This window comes from Malaya genurostris, chromosome 3, assembly GCF_030247185.1.
Source record: "Malaya genurostris strain Urasoe2022 chromosome 3, Malgen_1.1, whole genome shotgun sequence".
Lineage (NCBI taxonomy): Eukaryota > Metazoa > Arthropoda > Insecta > Diptera > Culicidae > Malaya > Malaya genurostris.
Genome location: NC_080572.1, coordinates 182,537,433 through 182,555,808, shown reverse-complemented (window position 1 = coordinate 182,555,808; position 18,376 = coordinate 182,537,433).

Sequence of the window (18,376 nt, the reverse complement as noted above, 5' to 3'; positions counted from 1 at the left end):
TGGGGATTCTCTCTGAACACGGTTCTGACTATGAAAATGAATGTTCCACACAAGGGAAATATTGCAACCTAGTATGAGAATGATCAAGTAGAATCATCGATACGATTTTCTGTGATAATTGTCAACTTGCGATTCCAGATCATTACCAGATTGTAAATTTTTTAAGGGACGTGAAATACTGATAGTATGAAGTGGAGCGAAGAAATGTAGAAAAATTCTCTCACGGTTCATGCATTGAGAGACACGAGTTCTCGTAGCATCTTCTACCGGATTGAAAATGTTGTATACAATATAAAGAAATATCAAGCGGCTTCTGTCAAACTATCGGCAATCACCAACACTTACAGTGGTAAATTTGTTTTACAATTCATTCTTATGTTTTGCCTTTCTCGTTTAGAAAGGTTATGCTTGTGCACTTGAAAAATCGACTAGTAAAAGTAAGTGTCATATACAATTCGACTCGGTTCGTCGAGCTGAGCTGGTTGACCCGATTTTGACAAACTAGGATTCAAATGAAAGGTCTTGTGGTGAAGTGTGTTAAGTATTGTTAAAACGGCGAAACAAAACAAAAAATTATTCTAAACTGGACTCAAAACTACACAAATAACTTTGGATACAAAAAAAGGCGGGTTGGTAATGTCAGAGACATAACTAGATGTCGTTAATACGAAAATAACTGACATGTTCCTTAACACTTCCGAATATCAATTAGTTGATCAATTGTATGAATTATGCAAGCATTCCTCTTTTCCACATTTTTCGCAAAAACAAAGAAGACTTCATTTGATCTCGATTACTGTGAATTTCACACAGCGAAAAGTGCACAAATCAAATGGATGGACATTCGATTTGCGAACAACAAATCCTTATAGTTCTTTAGAAAACTTTTAGAGCCATTAGAACGGCTGATTTTATGTGATGCTCTCCACCGTTGCTTTTTCACCAATGCAAATGACTGGCAGCTGCGACGTAATCGCTCTTGTCGGAAGCGAAACTAGCTGTGCAAACGACACAGAATACATCTGCTCGCAGTGGCGATAGAATCCAAACTAATTCAATTTTTGTTAAGAGGTTTCTTTTTATGTGATTTCGTTTGTAGCTTTTTCACTAATAGGCGGTCCTAACAGCTATAAAAATAGCCGCATACAGAATTTTTATGTCGATTATTTCATTTCGGATTTGCATAATTTATTGAAAGAAACTATAAATATGGTGTGGGGATTCGTTTCTAGCATTCAGAAGGACCAAATTGAGGAACTCACTACGATGTCAACACTTTTCGGAACATTTTTCTCGAACGATTTGCTGTACAGCAGCAGATATTTTGTTCTCTTCCACAGAACGCGTTCTGATTGGCTGGGTCAAATGAAACAGGTTTTTCAATAGTGTATTATTGAAATACTTCAATGCTTTTGCAAATTGAAAAATTTCGATTCTATTAATAGTTAGATTATATAAAAAATTATGAAAATATTACAGTATTATATATGAGAATATGATTGATACGAGAGAGGCATCATTACACCACTAATTGTATTAAAACAGATTTTTCTGCATACTTTTAGTTACATGAAACGGCTAATACGTAACTGACATAAATGACGTTCGTTTGCCATTGAAAATTTTTAATATGAAACGTTTCTGGTTAAATGAAGAGGATCTCTGTTTTGCGATTTGCTGTCGTTCTCAGCCAAGTGACAGCATTCGATTACAGCAATTTAGTTTACCTGAAAGGTTATGACAAAATCAACTAACATATCTAGTTAAATCAATAACATTTTAGTTGAAACAACCATGGCGTGAAACAACAATTGCAATACTGTAATTTCTCTAACCTTAACCTATTTCTTGGAACATTTACATAGAAAACACCACCAAATTGATTGCATAAGGAAGATAACAAAAATCGCTTAAATCGTTTCACCCCAAAATTCTCATAAACCCTATCTCTCACTCTTCCTAGACTTTTATAAAAACCCTTAACATCGCCCCATCTTGGGTCCACATAATTTATGACCGGTCTCATATCAATGAATTGAAACTGATGCTTGAAGTAACTATAAAAACAGCTATTAATTTGAGTGCATTACGTTTCACTCCTCGGTGCTCGTAAACGTCATAACAATTTACCATCGACCATCGGTAGTCGATAATTGAATAATCCCATGATTACTCCCGTGTGCTTGCGCTGCCACTGCTTTCTAAGTCCCATCTATTAAACCAAAGGCGCCGCCGATTCGGCTAGAGGTCCTGCAGTACACCTCTCGGCAGTAGCATCGGTGCGAATTTTCAACCTTTGCCTTTGAATTGTTGTCCGAAGTCAGTTGAGATGAGCCAACTTTTTATTTACCACATGGAAACATGACATAACCGGTCAACAACCGAACGCTTTAGCAGTTGCAACCTAACTTGTAACTTATTTGCTAATTGTTTTGCGATGACCCAAATCCTGCTCGACTGCACGAACCTAGAGCCAGAGCGTTTGTTCGCGGTGCCCTTTCGGGTGTTGTTTATCTCGGAACAAAGTCGTTGCCAATCGTCAAGAATGGCAGATTCAAGTCGATTGTTTAATTCAGTGCTCCAGTGACTTTTCCTGTGATTGCAGTATTGTCATCGGGCACCGCAGCTTGTCAAGAGCCGTGACATTTCCTCATCGTTAGCAGCCTGCATATCGTCGGTGTCTTGTCGTCAAACGCAAATGTGCAGCTTTTCATCACGAAAGGAAATACCACAATTAATTTCGCACCCTTTTAAAGCCCACACCGCCGCCATCGGAGCAGCGTGAACCCGACGTGATGCCAACGAGAACCTGTTTCGGACTCTCGAAACGCCCACCGGCCCCGAGGGGGCTATTCACGGCGACCCCAACAGCAACAGCAAAGCAAAGAGCAACTATTAGGGAAGGTCACACGCCGTTGCTGTTTGATGATCTGTGTCAAATGCCCTGTGCGCGATGACTTGAGCGTCCAACTTAACCGGTGTAACTACTTTTACGTTTCGCCCCGATTTTTTCTATCCTACCATTTGTTTGCACTTTGCACTAACCGTGCTTCCTTCACGCATCCAACTGGCAACAGGAATTAGTCGAGCCGTCTAAGTAGATGCGAAAATATTTGAATGGATTATAATTACCTTAGTAAAATGCTTCAGTTATCAAAAATCTGATAAATCCTGCATTTTGATTGTACCGTTTATAAACAGTAGAATTAGAAGAAGCGATTACTTGATTTTTTGGCCAACGAATGTTTAGATAAAGGACATTTTAAGTTACCAACTACATCTTCTACTGTATTATTATGCTTAAAACTGACTAGGGTAGCCACATGAATCATATTATTGAATTCATTACGACGTAAAACAATTTGTTGAGACACCGCTAGACATTCCGTAAAGTAGCATAGCATTGCATCGATGTTTGACAGCTGGTGAGGAAGTAAAGAATAAGATAATGTATCGATAGAAAAGGGTAAAGAAAGACGTAATTCATCATAGAACAGGAAAAACTCAATTTGAATAATTTGTTATATCGGGAACCTTTGAGCTGCACTGTGTGATATTGTTTAAATAACAATGAATGTTTGTCCTTATTTACCTTTAGCGGTTATTAGGGATCCACCTGGATAAGAAAAATTAAGTTGATACATTTTATTAAATGTTTATATCCTCTTATAAACAGAAATTCTAAGCTCTGTCTAAAAAACAAATTGTTAATTTATAAACAAATTTTCAGACCAGCCATGCTTTATGCGGTACCGATTTGGTCAAGCTGTTGTTCCACCAGGAAGAAAACGCTTCAAAGGATTCAGAATAAAATTCTGAAAATGATTCTGAAGCGTCCTCCCTGGTTTAGTACAAATGAGTTACACAGACTCACAAATATAGAACCATTAGATGTAATGTCACATAATATTATAAGCAAATTCCGACAAAAATCGATGCAATCTTCAATTGAATCGATTCGCTCTCTGTATTAGTTAGTAAGTTAGTATATAAGTTCCTTTTCCCCATTACACAATACAAGTAGGTTTAGAATTTTCCCTACACAAAAATCTCAGAATTGCGGAAGCAAATGATGTCTTCATGGTAATAACCAAATCATATATATATATATATATATATATATATATATATATATATATATATATATATATATATATATATATGTGTATATATATATATATATATATATATATATGTGTATATATATATATATATATATATATATATATATATATATATATATATATATATATATATATATATATATATATATATATATATATATATATATATATATATATATATATATATAACAGGGCTGAAAAGTCACCACTTGTGGCTGAACACCCAATTTAAATCTTAATAATTTAATTTTAACTCATATTCCAATAAATAGTTATTTGAAAAAAAAAAAAAAAAAAAAAAAAAAAAAAAAAAAGTGTGTTGCTAATAGCAATAACTTTACGTCTGCTTAGCGGTTCAAATTGAATTGTTTAAATTTGCAGTAAGCAGTTCAATTTGAACTGCTCTGCACTGACGAGTCTAATGACGTTTTTCATTGATAAACACTGGTGACGTGGATTGCTCTGGTTTTGCACTTTCGAGCAGAAATGGCAATGAAACACCGTCAGAATGTTGCACTTCTGCTCGAAAGTGCAAAACCAGAGCAATCCACGTCACCAGTGTTTATCAATAAAAAACGGCATAAGACAAAACGTAAAGATAGTGAAATTGGTCATGTGCCCTAGCACAAAATATGGTTAATCTCTAAATAGGTTTCTTTGCTTTAGTTAGATCCGAACGAGCGGTAGCGAGCCAAAACTATGTGGCGCATTCGCATTCGATATTTTTTCCATTTCCACTTAATAAACGGAAAATACCACATACATTTGCCTGGTAGATACACCTATGCAATTGCTTTGATGCTTAGTAGTTAATAGTCAACAATTTTTCTTGGAAACTCCGTTCTGAGGTTCATGAATCAATCTTTATTCAAGAAGTACAATTGTAGGTCAACAAAACGGGCGTTAACGCTATCATCTTTCATTTATCTTTATTTTAAATCAATTCCAATTACGATTTTAAGACGATTTCAGGATTCGGCGAAATGACCCTTTCGGCGAAATGGCATTCGGCCAAGTGGCCCATTCCGCGAAATGTCATTCGACGAAATAACCCTTTTGGCGAAATGGCTTTCGGCGAAACGGCTTTCGGCGAAATGCCTTTCGGCTAAATGACCCTGATCATAAATAATGCCACTCGAATTTCTCAGAGATGGCTGAACCGATTTTCACAAACTCGCTATTGAATTTAATCCCGATCCGACTTCCGGTTCTGGAATTACAAGGAGAAACTTGCTCTCCAGCAGGCATAAAACCTCTTCTTCTTTGCATCAACAGATTTTAATCATTCAAAAGATACATTCCACTTAAATATAGTGTATCTATAGTAACTAAAACTAATAAGATAGTAACTTGAGGAACGGTTTTTTGATAACATTACGTTAAAGATGAAAGCCAATTGTACTGAGGCAGTGAACAGTTCGTGATACATTAAGGAGTGTATCTTTTTCTTATATCGTTTATTTATAGCCGGCTTTAACCTAATTTTGGTCGTTCGCCGGGTTACAAAAGAGTGTATCAAAAATAAGCTATCCACATACATTTGTGTTGTACGCATGTATTTGTGATGCTTTTTTATGCTCAGATCACAGCATGCTGTGCATTTTCCTGTCAGCTTTCGTTTGTTTACTTGTTTGTGCGGTTGAAATTCTGCGTTTTCAAAATGTCGCGTATTTAAAAGGAAGTCAAAATTAAGATTTATAGCGTGATGGGTAAGTCGATGCCTTTCACGCAGTCCACCTGGGTTCGATTCCCAACCCCGCACATAGAAATTTTTCTGGCCCGAAGAGGCGAATGACCTTAAGGTTAAAACCCCTATAATCGAAACAAAAAAAAATTAAGATTCTGGTCACATGGCTAAGTAAGAAGGGTATTACTATGAGAAAGTTGGCGAAGCGGTTTGGAATTCATCATGCCAGTGTTAAAACCATCATTAAAAAGTTTGGGAAACACTATTCTTTGGATGCGCTACCAGGAAGAGGCAGAACACCTGGTTCTTCCAACCCAAAACTGGACTAGAAAGTGGTATCTTTAATCATGAAGAACAAATCACTGTCAATACGTGATTTGGCCAAAAAAGCAGGAACGAGTGTCGGAATGATCCAGCGTATCAAAAGGGGAAATCACCTGAAGACCTACAAGAAGCAGAAAATCTCGGAACAAAGTGTAGAACAGAAGAAGCGAGCAGCAACAAGGGCCCGGAAATTGTATTCGCGTCATTTGCAGTGTCCGGATGCATGCGTTTTGATGGACGATGAGACTTACGTAAAGGAGGACTCAAAGTCCACAATACTTTACTGTCGTCGTTGGGGAGGATGTGAACGATGCGGACAGAACGATTTAAGTGGAGAAATTCGGTCGAAAGGTATTGGTATGACAAGCAATATGTTCCTGTGATTTGAAGTCAAGCATTTTTTACACTACCGGTACTATAAATGCAGAAATCTATCGATCTGAGTGTATCCCGAAGAGATTGCTGCCTTTGTATGAAAAGCATAGTACACCTCAACTGTTTTGGCCGGATTTAGCGTCGGCTCACAATGCCAAAACCACTCTCAATGGGCTTGCGGAAAAAGGTATAAATTTCGTTGAGAAAAATATCAATCCACCAAATTGCCCCCAGCTTCGACCCATCGAACGTTACTGGGCAATCGTGAAGAGGGTCTTCAAGAAGACTGGTTAGGTAGCTGGGAACATGCAGGAGTTCAAAAAAATTTGGGCTCAAGCGTCCAAGAAATGCGATGCAACACTTGTCCGGAACTTGATGAAGAGCGTTCGATGAAAAGTTCGAAAATTCGTTAAGTTAAGTTCAACCTCGTACAATAAAGGATCCATTTTGAGTTTACATAAAATATCGTTTTTTATCATAATTTGAGACAAAAATTTGTTGCGACTGTTTGCGACTGAATGCGATGACGGAGCATTCGAGAGCTTTCAAACCCATTATGTTGATATTTCTCCTATTAGTCAAATTATTCAAATCTCGTGACAGGTGTGGATTTTGATGATATGAAATAGTTCGAAGTCATCAGGGAAGGAGTTTCATAAACTTGATCGAAAAATCAGATCGTTGAAATAAAGTAAAAATATAAACCGCTTAAGGTGACTTCCTTGACGAACTCCACAGCGAACTAAACTAATAAACTACACAAGAATTTTACAGAAATCAGTAATGTAAATTCCGATTCAGTCTCAGAAGCAAATGATGTTCATGAGATACTTTCACAACAATTTATGTTTTTACAGAGTAAACCTCTTCATCCATTTTCAACGATTTTCGTCATTCGAACACTTTGTTCCAACTGCTCCACCGAACAATGTAACAAAACGCAATTCCGACCGACATGGACCGATGCGTCGTCCGCGCTCAGAATGAGGAAGCCGCGTAAGTAGACTCGTAATTTTCGCCGTCCGATAACACGAACAGATCAGTCGAGAGTCCCACCGGGCGGTAAAACTGAGCCGTAAAAAAGGGTCTAGCCGTTCCCAGCACGTTTCGGTGTTGGGCTTTGGTGCCTTTCTATGATCAGCTTACGAACTGATTGGATACAAGGCTTCTCGGTTGGACGACGATTTCGATGATTTATGATCACTTGTGTGGCAATGCTCTGATTTGAATACGGGTGCCGTGGCTGAACGCTGTTTCATATTTGCTGTAAATGTTGCCGCGCTAGCATTGTTCGGTGATGGTTGGTTGGAAAACCCTAATCTGAATATCTAACCCTAAAGTGAGGATAAACGATGCTCATCGATGGCGATAATTGTAACAGAGTCAAGGTGTAGCAAGTTGCAATAGTAACAGCACGATACAATGCTGTCGAGAAGATTTAGGTTCCTTCTGTTTTTTCTTGTCATGGCGATCACTCAATCTATAGATTAATAATGAATTTCAATCCATTATAGTAATAACAATCTCCAAAGCGATCCGATGCGAATCCTTCCTCCTCCCACCCCCCACCAGTATCGTCGACTATACGCGAATCGCTTACCTCGATTGGCAGCGATTAGATAATCAATCTTCCAAGAATGCCACCGAACAGCTCACAATCCGGCACAAAGCTTATGGACTTCATCACTCATTCGTCACGACGACGACGACGACGACGACTTCGCTAATTTGTGCACATTTTCCATAGATCAATGTCACCGTGCCAGGCCCAGGCCCAGTCCGATTCGCAACCAGCGCCGCCCTCAGCAGGAGCCGTTGGCCATCGACATCGGCCAGGCACAGAGACGACGATCGATTTCGATTCGAGCTCGAAAACATAGATCTCTGAGGTGCAGCATCCAAAATGAAGGTGTTGAGGATGCCGCTCGTTGAGGTTACAGGTCGAGCGTCCTTAAGCAGAAATCTGCCTGAACAAACAAAATCGAACCGGTTATGTAAGTCAGCAGCAAGTGTACGTAATGTCGGTCGGTAGTGAGACGCGATAGATAACAAATGCTTGCGGTTTTCAATTTTTGCTGGCATGAGCAAGGAAGTGTCAATTTGATGTTGCGTGAGCTTAAAGCTGCATCTGGAGCTGCGCACGTGCTCTCAGTTTTCGACGTAGGAAGAATTGATTTATTCATATGAAAAAAATCGGCTCTTCGACAGAAGCATAAAACCAAATTAAGCAATATTGGTTCATGACGATGGAGGCGGCGGCGTTTGATTGGATGCTGATGAAATTAATGTCAAGCTGATAAACTAGCGATATTGCACTGTAAGATTGATGAAGCGCGGATGCGAGCATGGAATTGATTGGGTTAGGTTGTATTCGAAATGTCTCAATTTTTCAATTTAAATTTGCATTTGATCAATCAATCAATTTGCATTTTAGAAATTCAAGAATAAATACACGTAGAAATGTAGTCAGGTTTGAACACTTACAACTCTGTAAATTTTTTATCAATTATTAATATTATTTCATCTTTTGATTGGAAATATTTCCAAGTGTTATATATGTTATATATATATATATATATATATATATATATATATATATATATATATATATATATATATATATATATATATATATATATATATATATATATATATATATATATATATATATATATATATATATATATATATATATATATATATATATATATATATATATATATGATTGAAATTTTGATTAATAACGAGCAGTGTACTATTTTGTCAGCTTAAAATATAAGACGCTATGCTGGCTTACTGAATTTCCCTAATGAAAACGGTGGTTTTGGAGGAGTTAGCGATTCATCAACTGGAAAGTATCGCTCTGATTGGTCAGTCAATGCAAAAGTGAACCTGTGCAAGCACACGAATCTATGAACATAAGCAAAATTGTTTCTACACGGAGAACCCGCAGATCACAAAATTACAATATTGCAATGATTGTTACACGCCCTGGTTGTTTCAACTAAAATGTTGTTAATTTTACTAACATATCTGTTGATTTGGTCATAACCATTCAGGTAAACGAAATTGCTGAGTTCACTTGACGAAGAACGAAGACAGTGGGAATAATTGGTTGAAACAACCGAGGCATTTTTTTTTCATGCATACAGGAAACTGTGCTGGGATTGTGTCATTGCTCAGTTGCACGAGTGACACATCATTGAAACGTTTCATTTTCCGCTTAGGGTGTATGTCATTGCTCAACTGTAACGTTTCATCACTCGTTTGTGGTGCGTGTCTTTGCTGGGTCTCGACGAATTTCTTTAAATGTTATAAGAGTGTAAGATGTAGTGTTCTTCCAGCAATTACTGTTCTAAGCAGTATAAATCTATATAAATATGAAATTGTTTTGAATTTGAAAATACTACCATCTTTCTAATACATATGTCATGTTCGAACGATTGTGTTGCCAAAAACGAACCGTGATGAAATCGAAGCGTCATGGTAAAGGGTGCTGTACATAGTCTTTCAAGTACTAAGAAACAATTGCATAAAACAGTATTGAAAATCATGTTTCACGTTGCTCCGAAACATCGCTTCATCGTCAATTAGGCAGCTTTTCGATGTAAGGTTTTGCATCGACTGAACAAGTATTTTAATCGTATAAAAAGTTTAATGGTCGGTTGCTACTTAGTAATTAACTTTCAGCAGTACTAATGTCTCTATTTACAGTATAAAAATCTAGAGAAACAGAACCATCTCTTCGATATACGAACTTTCTCATAACAGTCACTCAACGGACATTATGCCCCACCTTCGATTCAACAGTATGTTTCGAGTTAAAATATTCACAGTTCGGAAAAATCTTGTGATTTCACATCTTATAAGACGCACATAAATGGAGCGTCGTATTTCACACAAATTTTTATTCAAGAAAATGTAAAATTGTGTGATTTTAAAATTACATTGCTTGAACGAACGAAATAAAAAACAAAAGATCGTTAGTAGCAGCACAACTGGAACCGAGAAGCATTAGATCACAAGCACATCGGTTACTCGACTAAACCACAGAGCTCGCATCTGGTCATTGAATACTTGATACATATAAATGCATAAAGCGGCACTTGGTAACCGAGTGCAAAATACATTCGGTGCGTGTAAATTTCTGTGCGAGTTTAATATTGCGTCATTTGAAAAATTAAGCACACATTCACAGTATCGTTTGTAGAATACTGTCACCTGTAAAATTCATAATTTTTTTCTGTGTTGTTTTAAAGATTTATAACGGCTATTAAAACAAAATGTAGCATTGAGAGGATAAAAAATGTTGATTTCCGATTGTAATTAATTGATTATGCAATTCATTTCTGAAGCAAATAATATCTTCTTTATTTGCATTTCTTCTATACCGACATTTTAAGGAGCATACTGCATCATTGTAGTGGGGCATACCACTGATTTGTTGTGAGGCATATTATACGGTTACTGGGGCATTATGCCAACGGCAAGCGAAAAAAATTTTAAATGTGGTCGTTTTGGAAAATGTGTTTGTATCAATCAATTCTCATCACTTCTACCGAAAATTATGTTCCTCAGGAGTATTGCAAAGAACTACATATATTCTCGAAGAAAATTTATCAGTACATTTAGAAATATCTCAATGTTTTCTTAAGGGGAGTATAACGCATTACCCTAATTAAAATAGAGCTGCGTCATTGTTCGGAAAACACGTCATTGTTCGGGAAAGTGTCAAAACATGCTTATTCGGGCGAACGCGTGTGCATTTCGGAAGCATGTTTGGTTATGCTGATGGAGATTTTGTTGAACTTTTGATGTCGATGAGTAACTGTTCATGAAATCTAGATCCATTATTATACGTCCGATCACCCGATAATGAACTGAAATTGTTACGAGTGCTTCGAAACGGCCTAGGAAGACTCCATGGGTCGAAAACGTCATGACGTCTGTTTTTCAACATTGTCATGATACACTTTTGGTAAACTAGCCTACACAGAGAAAAATTATGATTTTTACAGGTGATGTAATTCTACAACCGACACAATTCATAACAATTTAACTTATCAAAAGACTAAATATTCCATTTCCACAGAACTTTACAGGCTCCGAGTGTAATTTGCATTCGGCTACCATTATATGCTGTGGTGGATTTATATGCATCAATAATCCATCGAGCCGATATGTGGTTCTATGGCACAGTCGATTACTGCCGTGCATTGCGAGCTAATGTTTCTCGGTTCAAGTCGCGCTGTTTCTATCGATCTTTTGTTTTTTATTTCATTCGATTTCAAGCCATGTGATTTTCAAATCACATAATTTTACATGTTTTTGAATATAAATTTGAGTGAAATACGACGCTAAATTTATGTGCATGTTATAAGCTGTAAAATCACTACATTTTATCGAACTGTGTAGGAAAGTATAGTGGAAGCAAATTTGTTCAGTAAATCACCATAAAAAAATTGCAAACTAGAAGGGTTTACTGAACAGTTTTAAGGTCATCACTATGGAGTTCCAAAACAAGTAGTCGACTCTGGACAAAATTTAATATATTCTCTTACCATATAACACTATAAGATGTGTCTGGAACGATTTGATCATTTTACATAATAGTAATTTACATAATGTAAACTGTATCAATTTCTAATAAAGAATAATAACAAATTTAAACTTGAATATTAAGCAACCCAATACTGTTACTTTCGAATCTAAAGACTGTCACTTGGGCACTTCGAAGTCAAATATTCTTCGTGCTAAAAAACGTTTGAATCTTCGAACCTATAAGAAACAGAAACAACCAAAACGTAGTTCGAAACAAGAAGCATCGAACAGGCCGAGGGTTCGAAAGCTGTACAATATGATTCTTGCTGGAAACTGCATAATCGTGGACGACGAAACCTACGTGAAACTCGATTACAAATCCTTGCCGGGATCACAATATTATACGGTGCGATAAGGGCAAGTGTTAGACCAGTCCGATACATCGATTGAAGTCGAAAAATTTAATAAGATAGCTATGGTCTGGCAAGCAATTTGTAGCTGCGGTAAACCTTTCATCACCACTGTTTCAATGAACAGCGGAATATACATCAAGGAATATTTACAAAAACGACTTCTACCCATGATCCGAAGCCATGAGGATCCTGTTGTGTTCTGGTACGATTTTGCTTCTTGCCACTACTCGAAATCAACGGTAGAATGGTATACTACCAAAAATGTCACTTTCGTCCCAAAAGACATGAATCCACCAAATTGCCCACAACTTCGACCAATTGAGGAATTTTGGGCATTAACGAAGGCACATCTTAGGAAACATGTCTCGGTAGCCGAAACCACACGGAAAGACCGATATCAGCATTTTGGCGAAAAAATTAGTTGATTTTTTGATTTTAGTTAGTTATTTTTTGAGACAACTAAAAAAATCTTACTTTTGCTAATTTAGATTTTTTAATTCTAATTTCCTTGATAATAATAAAATATTTATTGAAATGGCTATTTTTTTAATTGAATTCACCAATTGTTATTTCTTAGCTAAGGCACACTTCATATCCATTCAACTAATTTTTTAGTTGAATTAGAGAAATAAAACGTTGTTTTCAACCAACATAAATGGTTGAATTGGTTTCTGCAATTTGCAGCTATATGGCGCTCTGTCGCCGAAATAACGCACTACTAGCCACTAGATGGCACACTACTACCGAAAAACATTTCAGTCGCGGTTGTCTTTTCTATATTGGCAGGTATAAATACGATGTTGTATTGGAGAAAAACACATAAGCGAAACATAAACTTCTTTTTGAACATTTTTCTTCTAAATCGCTGTTTTCTTCATTCGACTTCGCGAAATCGACTCTCTCACTGAAAACTTTGAGCACTCGGAAAATAAAAACCGAATACAAGTAGTACATCGAACGGCGTGGCCCGGAAGGTTGGAAGATACAAAAAACATCATTTGACATGTACAATTAGAGTGCAACATTCGAAACTCAATTCACTGTTCCGCGTAAAAACATTATTACGCACAATCGCTTCAAATGTGCACAAATTCTGAATAAATACACTTTCCACTAACAGTTTACGTCATTTTTACATACCGGTTTAGAAATTTATATATGGATATATCGTAACACATGCATAAAACATCTAAACAATTTGCAAGCAGTTTCAACAAGACTGTCCCTTTTAGCTTTTTATTGGATTGTTTTGTTTTGACACTTCTCATGAATTTTGTGGCCAATAAACTGGTGATAGATAAATAGAAACAAATTTTCTGATTTCAAAAACAAAATTAGTTGTCAATGAGAATTTCGTGTTGGATTGAGATATTGCTGGTTTGTGTCCAGAATATTCGCCAACTAAGCACATTCTCTAAAAATAAGAGTTTTTTTCAGCAAATAAATTCTCAATTTTAACTAATTTTATAGTTGTTTTGGAAATTTTGTTGTTAAAATCAACTAATTCAAAAACAGTAATACGAATTAGGCGCAGAGCTAATTTCGGTCGTTCCGTGCATTCAACAGCTCGAAAAAGATTGGAAAAAAGTGTCAAAATTTGTCGCCAAGAAGTCTGTACGGAATTTAATGAGGAACGTTCGCAAGAAGGTGCGCCAGCTAGTCTACAATGGCTAAGTAGCAAATGTTGAGAATAATATTCTGTTGTTATAGTCTAATATTATCAGTATATCGAATGAAATTTGAATATCTAACACTTGTGAATTATTAAGTGCGTCCATACTTTCTGGGACAGTCTTTACAAAGTTATTGAAAGGGTATTGAAAATTAAATACATAAGCAAAATCATCAGTGAGATAGTTTGTTTCGGACCTCTCCCGAAACGAAATCCTGGTTACGGGCCTGACGAACAAAAAAAGAATTCACGAAGAGAGGATGTCACTTGCTTGTATGACATTCCGAATGATACTGTACATATTAGACGAATCAAATACTCCCGAGTAAACCATAATTTGCACTCATTGAATTGAGTCAACCTGATCGAGAATGACATAAAAAAAACAATACAGTGCTCAAAGGATATAGCCGGGTTTGCATATAAAAACTGCCCCAAACAGAAAACAAATTGATATACGCTGTTTGAAAGGGTTTATATTGGAGATGATTTTCCCAAATTTTTAATTTTTAAACTGCCATATTGGTGGAGTTGGGATGGTTCTTCTGATTTTTATTTTTTTTTAATTTTTCAACAACCTCAGAAATATTTGAGGAATTAAGGAAAACCTTTCTGATTTTTTTCAGAATTTTTCAAAATATATTTCATGTGAAAACATTGTTCAAAATATTCGAATTTTCTTAAATCGCACTTACAATTTTGGTATCACTCTAGATTTTACATAAAAAATAAATCATTTATGAGTACATTACGCTGTATTTTTTTCAGATTTCAAAAAAAATGGGGACGGGTATAATATCAGACTTTAAAAAAATAAATCATTCGGAAAACCATGCGTCCCCATAAAATCGTCATCCGATGGAGACGCATGGTATTTAGTTCTAAAATCATATCTCGGTTAATTTTTCAAAAGGGCGTATAAGCAAGTGACAGTTTCTCTTTGTTTACTTTCTCTTCTATTAATTACCAAGCGGTTTCCACGTTTATCACTCAACTCTTTGCATGAAATGATACCCGAAACTTTAGACTTTCAAACAGAATAGTGATATCAAAGAAAATCTTTTTAATCACATCACAATAATCGAAAGAGAGAGTGATTAAAGAGAAACTGTCACTTGCTTATACGCCCTTTTGAAAAATTAACCGAGATATAGCACATGCCCTTAGAACTAAATACCATGCGTTTCCATCTACAACTTGAGTTCAGGACTTAAGAAAGAATTTTCATAAGGAAGGGTCAGTGAGAGAAACATGAATCAGAACTAATGCATTGACACATATTTAGGTTTTAATATACGGTTTAAACTTTTTATTTATGGACTGATAAGCCAATTTATGTTTATTTTACATTTATTGTATTCAAAAAAAGCTATCGGTCTCTCATAAATTTCTCCCTCAATAGCACCACATTTGGCTAAAATATCGGCTCTTTCATTGCCTGGAATGGAGCAATGAGCCGAGACCCAAACTATTGTGATTTGATAATTATTATTCAATATGACGTTCAGGCACTGTTTTATTTTGCCCAAGAAAAAGGTACATTTTTGCCAGCAGCGTTTGAGCGAATGGCTTCAATTGCACTATCTGTGAAAAGAAAATAATGATTTGAAGATAATGTGACGATTACACTCAAACTATAATGAACTGCTGCTAACTCTGCTATATAAACAGATGCAGGTTCTTGAAGCCTAAATGAGAACGAAAAATTATTGTTGAATACACCAAACGCAGTAGCCTTTTCAATTCGTGATCCGTCCGTGTAAAATATTTTCTCAGAGTCAATATGCCTGAACTTACTTGTAAATATTTTTGGGATTTCCAACGAGCGTAGGTGTTCCGGGATTCCACGTACTTCACGCTGCATGGATGTGTCGAAAAATAAAGTTGAGTCAGGGACATTTAGGAGGCTGACACGGATAGGAATATATCTTGAAGGGTTGATTTCCTGTGACATATGGTTAAAATATACTGTCATGAATCTTGTTTGAGATTGAAGCTCAACTAGTCTTTCGAAGTTATTAATAACTAGGGGATTCAGTACCTCACATCTTATTAGCAGTCACGATGAAAGCTCCCAAAAACGATCTTTTAATGGAAGAACTCCTGCCAGAACTTCAAGACTCATTGTATGCGTCGAATGCATGCAGCCTAAGACAATTCACAAACAACGATACTGAATTCGCTCTAAGTTGATAATATGGGAGTTTGCAGCGGAACGAAAGCATACGCATCCATATTTCATCACTGAATGTATCGTTGTCTGATACAATTTTATTAGATCTTCCGGATGAGCCATCAAGATCCTGTTATTGTTCGAAAAAAAATTTACTCTTTGTTGGCATTTTGTTATCAAATACCCGATGTGTCCTCCCCACTTGCATTTGAAATCAAACCACACCCCGAGGTATTTGAAAGTCAAAACCTGTTGGATCATTCTTCCCATCATATGAAGCTGAAGCTGCGCGGGATCATGCTTTCTTGAAAAGACGACTAGCTCTGTTTTCGACGCAGAGAATTCGATACCCAGATGAACTGCCCAAACGGACAAGTTATCTAAGGTATCTTGCAATGGTTTTTGCAGATCAATAGCTTTGGGTCCAGTAACTGAAACTACGCCATCATCTGCCAATTATCTTAGTGTACATGGGGTTACGAGACAGTTGTCAATATCGTTTACATAGAAATTATACAGGAGCGGACTGAAACATGAGCCTTGCGGGAGACACATGTAGCAAATTCTGAATGTTACCAAATCGGCATGTGAAAAATGCATGCGTTTCTCTGACAAAAGGTTGTGCAAATAATTATTTATACACGCTGGGAATCCATGTTGGTGGAGCTCGTCTGAAAGAACATCAATGGAAACTGAATCAAGTGCTCCTTTAATGTCTATAAATACAGATGCCATTTGTTGTTTTTGAGCGAAGGCAATTTGGATGTCAGATAAAAGTAATGCAAGGCAATCGTTCGTCCCTTTATTTCTTCGGAAGCCAAACTGAGTATCTGACAACAATCCGTTCGTCTCGACCCAAGACCCAATTTTTTCGAACAATTTTCTGATGCAGGACAACATTGCAATGGGTCTATATGAGTTGTGATTGGTACCTGGTTTCTCCGGCTTTCGAATGACAATAACTTTCACTTGCCTCCAGTCAAGTGGGACAATATTTTGCTCAAGAAACTTGTTGAACAATTCCAACAAACGTCTTTCAGCAAGGTCGGGCAGATTTTTCACCAAGTTGAATTTAATTCTGGTCCAACCCAGGAGCGTTATTGTTACAAGACATGAGTGCTATGGAAAATTCCATCATTGAAAAGGGGCTATCAATGGAACCATTATTTGGAGAAGACTCCCTAATAAAGCTATGCGTAGGAACAGAATCTGGACAAACTTTCCTCGCAAAATCAAATATCCATCGATTCGAGTACTCCTCACTCTCATTTTCTACGTTACGATTCCTCATTCGTCTGGCCGTATTCCAAAGAGTGCTCATTGAGGTTTATCTTGACAAACCTTCGACAAAATGTCTCCAATAGCTACATTTCTTGGCCCGAAGTATGCTCTTATAGTTGGTTTCTAAAGTCAAGAATTTTTCATAATTCTGAGGAGTTTTTCCTCCTCGTTTTGAAAACTCCTTGAAAGTATTTTGTTTCGCGTGTTTGGCATCTGGGCACTCTTTGTCCCACCAAGGATTCTATTCCACCTAAGAAATAAATCAAGTGCGGTTGGCCTCACAAGTTTTAACTAGTCTAAAATAAATATTAGCATGATCTTTCGAGTTCTTTTGGTGAAAACCGCATCACGTTTTTTTTCGTAAATTTGTTGGCAGGTATAAGGAGACAGCTTTATCTTAGATTTATTTACGAGGTACCAATTCAGAACTATTTTTTTTCTCGAGTCAAAACTAAAAAACAAAACGAGGAAACCACTCAACCGGTAAAGTGTGAGAAGCTTGTCACATTTTCGCTGAGATCGAGAATGGCCTCCAGCACTATCAGGTGAAACTGTCGGGATTTATAGCTTACCGATGTCATGAGTCACCGACATCCTGCAAAGGTTACTGGGCAGTAGTTCAAAATAATGCTCCATTTTTCGCCTGGTTTTATTTATCATCCATTAAGTTCCAGAAACAAAAAGCGCAATTGCACGTCAGTTTGGTTCATTCATAAATTAAACTATTATCCATACAAACATCGCGGTCCAACGAACCGAAATGCTAACATGAAAAGAACAAGCGAA